Genomic DNA, 6,432 nt, shown 5'->3' with positions numbered 1-6,432 from the left:
CAGTTTATGCCTTTTAATTGTTCATTTCATTTCATTTTCTGATCTCAATCACTGCTGCAAATTTCCACAGAAAACACCTTTTTAAATTGTAAAATTGAAGAAATAAATCTGATTTATGGGAAGGACTAAAGTAAGGAACCTTGGAGTTATATTTGATCCCTCACTTACATTTGAGGCACATGCATGCAACGTTGCATTAAAACCACAGTGGGAAAGAAAATGGCAAAGGTATTTTCAACAAGCTCCAGCACTGATGATGACGATGTACTATTTATCCTGTGGAGTCAAATGCAAAAACACAGAAAAAGCCAATATTGGGTGCATCCAATATTAATGAAGTTTACAAATCTGGGGGAGGACCACCGGCTGATACAGGAGCACAAAATGGACAATGAACGGTTCTGAGGGTACTTCCGGATGTCACTAGTTCAGTTTGAAGAACTACTTAGAATAGTCAGGCTCCACCTGCACAAACTGAAGACAAACTTTACTGAACCTATTGGTCCAGAGCAATGTGTGGTTATATGTCTGAGGTATTTACATATTTAATGTGATGTGTCCAACAACCATATACACAAGCATACACTTAAATGTAAGATAACCCCTATATTCTAACAAAATGTATTTTTCAGAATTTAGAAACTGGTGACTCCTACACAACCATAGAAAACAGCTTTCGAGTTGGCATTACAACTGTGAGCAAAATTGTAAAGGAGATATGCAGTGGCACCCCCAGAATTATTTATTAGGCCACTGAAATGGGGCCACGGGGGGGGGGGTGCTGACAGTAATTAATTCACGCTAACGGGGAGGGGGTGCTTCGTTCATGCTAACAGGGGGGTTGTGCTGACAGTGTTTCATTCACGCTAGCAGTGGGGGGGGGGCTGACGGTGTTACGTTCACGCTAGCGTAGGGGGGGTGTTGACAGTGTTTCTTTCACACTAGCGGGGGGGGTGTTGGGGGTGCTGATGGTGTTTTGTTTACGATAGTGGGGGGGGGCGCAGACGGTATTAGTTGGGGATGTGTCAGATGCTGTGGGAATGCCTTGTGGAGACCTACATGAAGGTACCGAATGAACCAGAATGGCTTGGTATTGATAGCAGATTTGAACAAAAATTGAACTTTCCAAATTGTTTGGGAGCTCTTGACAGAAAACACATTGTAATCCAGGCACCATCCAATTCTGGATCAGTGTTCTTTAATTACAAATGAACATTTTCAGTTGTGCTATTGGGGTTAGTTGACACAGATTACTGTTTTATGGTTGCTGATGTCGGTAGTTATGGAAGTGATGGAAGAATTTGTTCAACATCGGCATTGGGCAGGGCACTCCAGAATGGAACTCTATGTGTTCCATCACCTTCACCACTTCCATAGGCACAACACCTGGACCAAGTAACCCATGTCATTGTGGCTGATCAGGCTTTCCCAGTCCCTTTCTTTGATCAACGCTTGCCAAAAGCACGTAAAATGTCAGAAAACACTTCTGAAAGCATATTGGAAATGAACACACATGCATAAATACATACTTTTTAAAATGTATTTATTTATATAGTACTGGCAAAAAGTGTAATCCAACACACCCACATTACATATACATGAAATATAATAAAGGGATTTTGAACGATGAATGTGGCTCTAATTGATATATATATATATATATATATATATATATATATATATATATATATATATAATTTTTTTTTTTTGGTTGACTGATGTATATTAATTTGAAAATGGAACTATAATGGACCCTGGTCTGAATGATTTTAATAAACACAAAAGGAAAACATGTATAGCTAGTGAGATGTTACAAGTGTATGAAAGAATAATCTTCATATTAAGTTCCTCAGTAAATGTGGGCTGAGAAACAGGTATGTGACTGCTGAACTGCAGGGGTGGGTAAATTGCATTTGCGTTGCATTCTTTTTCATCAGAGTTATGCACTACCTGCAGTATTTTATTTTTGCATGAATACTGTTGGTCAGGAGACATACTTTTAAGTGCCAGTGCAAGGCTCAGCAAGTAAGCAATAAGCGGATCTTGAGGTTCAGTTGCACGCCATTCATCAATCTCCATTCGCTTCTCCAATGCTGTCACATTCTTTCGGCTGGTTTTCCTTGGGTGACAGGTAATTCTACAGCCTTTCATTCTCTGGAACTGAATGACTTTGCTGCCTGTGTTTCTTCCCAATAAACTTGGGTTTCCGTCAGATCCAATAGCACACGCTGTGCCTCCCCCTCTCACTGAGTTGGTGGTCTACCAGGCCATGATGACTTGACTACTGCTTTGGGAGTATGGAACCGTCAATGGCTTTACAACAACAACTAGCATTCTGCAGCTGCTGCCCAGGTGAAAAACTTGGAAAGTATATCCGCACTTCATGTCTGATTCACTAGAGAACTTAACCATCAAGTCCTGAGCCTCTTCACAGTGCAGGAGGGACACTGCTGGTCCCAAAGAACACCCTGAATGTGGCACACTAGGTCCCCGCCCACAGCAGAATGACCATTGTCTCACATGCTGACTGTGATGAAAACACATTCTATCATGCCAATTACATCGTATATGCCCACCAAGTCCCCCTGATTAACTTCTAATGACATGCAATGCCATCTGTATACATGGCATTCCCTACCATGCCCTGCTGGACACTGGGTCCACAGTGACCTTTTCTCTCCTTGTCACCACAATCACCTGCTTCAGCACCATGACTGGACAAGGGGCCTGCATACTAGGCAAGAGTCGTGTGCACCTGGAGGTGGACAGCCGCACCTTTTACTTTCCAGTCTGTGTTGCCAAAGCACAAGAGCAGTGTATTCTTTAAGAGGACACCAGGCACCCAGTTAGCCCTCATGATGCCATGAGCCTGAAGAATTGGCATACCCAGCTGCTGACTATGGGTCTGACTATGCTTGTGAACTATAGGACCATATGGAGATTGCTCATGAATACACATGCAGGTAGTTACGAGCTGCAGGGACCGCAAACACAACTACGATTTGCACACCCAATGGCAGCACTTTGCGCCAGGGTACCTGGTCTGGCTGTTCAACGTGAAGCGGACAGTAAGTGGATCGGACTCTGAAGTGTTGGGAGAGGGTGAGCATGGTGGTCTGTTGTGTCAGTGGCACTCAGTGGTTCTCCATCGAGATCGGTTGGCTCCCTATAGGCCGCAGAATCAGCTTGATTCCCCAAGGTGAGCGTCCACTCCTTCACCTGCCCCAATGCTCCATTTAGTGGAGTTGCCACTCCTCTGGGACATTATGCCAGTTTCTACACTAGTTGGTGTTGCCCCATCTACCCAGCAGCATAGCGACCTAAGGTGGGGGGGTCCTGATATTCCTACTGCATTAATATTGTTCTATGTACCGGGGTAAGCTCATAACACTTAGCTAGATAAAGAAGAGGCAGAGGGAAACAAGCAGGTATTCCAGGTTAGAGGGTTATTCCTGGTGAGAGAAATTTTTATTTTTATTTTTTAGGACAACCACAATGGATTGGTTAGACAGTAATTATGTATCTTTTTTCATTTTCAAAAAACGGTGTGATCTTGGCCACCGCTATCAATGACAATACAGTTTACTTCAATCCTGATATCAGATATAAAGTATATAAATCCTTCTATAAGAAAGCAGAGCAAAATTGACTAAGCCTTTGCAGACCACCAGTTATCCCAAATTGCTCCCAAACCAAACCTAAAGCTATCACAATCTGTGTGCCAGTTTATCCCCTGATTTGATCTCTATAGCACTTTTTCTCCCATATAATGTAAAAAAACTACTTCTTAGAGCAAGCAATGCAGTTGCACATCACTCATCCCATCTACAAGTAGCATAGAAGTGTCAATGGAAAATTCACACAGTATTGAAATGTCTCAGATATATTGCATAGTATGTACTGAGCTAAATCAAAAGGAAATGTCAAATCTCTCACATGGATGGGACAGTGTATGTTACAATGTCTACATCCATTTTTTTAAAGTACTATAAGAAAAACATATCACAGAAGAAATTAACTTGAATGTTACGTTCTTTAAAAACACATAATTAATTATAATAAAACTTTCTTCACAGCATACAGTAAACTTCTTTGTTGGTAACATGGGAAACAATAGGTTATTATCATAACCCCAGTTCCCTGAAAAAGAAAGACAGCCATTACTGAATGGGAAGAGCCTTCTGACCTGCCAATCAGTGAAAACATGTACCAAAGCTGCCCAATAGGGGCCCTGATGGCAGGAGGAAGACCCACCTCTGACATCTTTGAAAAGTCTCCTCCTGACTGCAGCTGCCTGCCATTTCTTCATCAGGAAGGTCGTCTGGCTGAGTGACCCCTGAAGAGTAATGGCTGTCTTTCTTTTTCCGGGAACCGGGGTTATTATAATAACCTATCTTTCCCTTTCAAATCGAAATACAGCCATTACTGAATGGGAAGACTATACCAGAGCTGTCACGAATCCTGACACCTGATTTAAGCCCCAATCCCATCATGGCAAGCATAGCAGAGCCTCACGGAGCCTGAGGGCCAGCTGTTTGAAGTACCTGAGTGCCCAAGTTTGGGCGCAGCCGGTCTGCCACATTGAGGCAGTAGAACCTCATGAAGGTCTGTTGACCGAACCAGGTCTTCAAGTGAGGTGCCGTGAAAGAGAGCACACAATGTGGCCTGTCTCCTTTTTGAGTGCGCTGAGATGTGTTCAGGCATGGGAACGTTAGCAGTTCGCCACGCAGTGTGCCAGTCGCTGTTTTGAAACTGCCTTCCCTCTGGTGGTGGAACCGTAGCAGACAAAGAGCTGGTCGGATTTGTGGATGTGTGCATATAGTACTTCAAAGCCCACAAAAAAGGGCAGAATGTGTGTAGTCTGCGGTCCTCATTAGATGTATGTGGTGGGGGATGGAAAGACTCCAGGACAATTGGTTGATTAATGTGGAATGCCAACACAACCTTAGGTAAGAAGGCCGGGTTCATCCTCAGAGTGACTCTGTCATTGCTTCCAGAGAAGATCAGACAGGCTTTATCCACAGACGTGAATTTCACTAATTCTCCTTCCCGACGTTATTGCTACAAGGAAGGCTGCCTTGAGCGAGAGAAAGTGGAGCTCCGTTGTGGTAATGGACTCAAAGGGAGCACCGCTCAGTCCTTTCAGCACTAATTCCAAGTCCCAGGCTGGAATTGTGTGCTTTATTGGTGGTCTAAAATGTCTCGCCCACTTCAGAAATTTGGTTGCTAGGAAATGGGCTCCTGGGGAGACATTTTCAATTGTATCATGGCATGCTGAGATGGCAGCCAAATAAACCTTCAATGTTCATGCAGATTTCCCATCTTCTAGTAGCTGTTGCAGGAAGCACAGGATGGTCGACATATGGCACGACACCGGATCCACATGTCTGGCTAGACACCAGTTCTGGGAGGCAGACCACTTATAAGTATAATGGGCCCTGGTGGAGGGGGCCCTGTCCATCTGCAGCATTTCCACGACATTATCAGGCTGCTCTGTAGACATTAGGCGGTGCCTTTCAGGGGCCAACCCCACAACTGCAGCTGTGCTGGGTTGGGGTGCCACAACGATCCCTCTGCTTGACTCAGCAAGTCCTGTCAAAGTGGAAGCTGCCATGGATCATCTGTACCAGCATCGCAAACCACAACTGTCTCAGTCACCGAGGGGCGATCAGGAGGACTTGTGTTCCATCCTGGCGAATCCTCTCCATTGTCAGTGATAGAAGTGGCAGTGGGAGGAAAGCATACAGCAGTTCCTGTGGCCATGAGTGAGCAAAAGCGTCCATGCCCAGGGGACCACCTCCTGTTTCCAGGGAGAACCACAGATTTGTTCCACCACCTGGGGATTCAGTCTCCACTCCGAGCTGTCCGGACATCCCCTGTAGAGAATGTCCGCCGCAGTATTGGACACGCCAGGCAGGTGTATTGCTCGTATTGAGCGGAGATTGTCCTGCGCCCACAGGAGAAGTCTGCACACCACACGATGTAGTCTGGGGGAGTGTAGGCCCCCCGGTGGTTGATGTAAGCCACCACCGACGTGTTGTCTGTCTGAACCAGGGCATGCCAGTCTGTCAGAACAGGGTGAAAGTGGTGCACGCCAGCTGCACTGCTTGCAGCTCCTGTACGTTGAGGTGAGCGGAGACCGCTCCCTCTGACTCCCATCCCATTCCAGACAGCACCCCATCCTGTACCTGAGGCATCTGTGGTGATGACTTCCCGTCTGTGCGGGCATACGACGGGGGAGTCGAGGCGCAGATTGTGCTGATCTCTCCACCAGGATAGTGCCTGCCAGCATGTTGAGGTCATTGTCAATAGGTGGTGTTTGTGTCTTGCTGGGTGTAGCCTGTGGGTGTTTACCCAGCATTGTAATGGATGCATGTGCATGAGTCCCAGGGGGAGAATATTCGAGGTGGCCACCATCAGCCCCAACAGTTT

Source organism: Amia ocellicauda, chromosome 1 (assembly GCF_036373705.1).
Source record: "Amia ocellicauda isolate fAmiCal2 chromosome 1, fAmiCal2.hap1, whole genome shotgun sequence".
Taxonomy (NCBI): domain Eukaryota; kingdom Metazoa; phylum Chordata; class Actinopteri; order Amiiformes; family Amiidae; genus Amia; species Amia ocellicauda.
Note: the sequence above shows the minus strand (reverse complement) of the source record.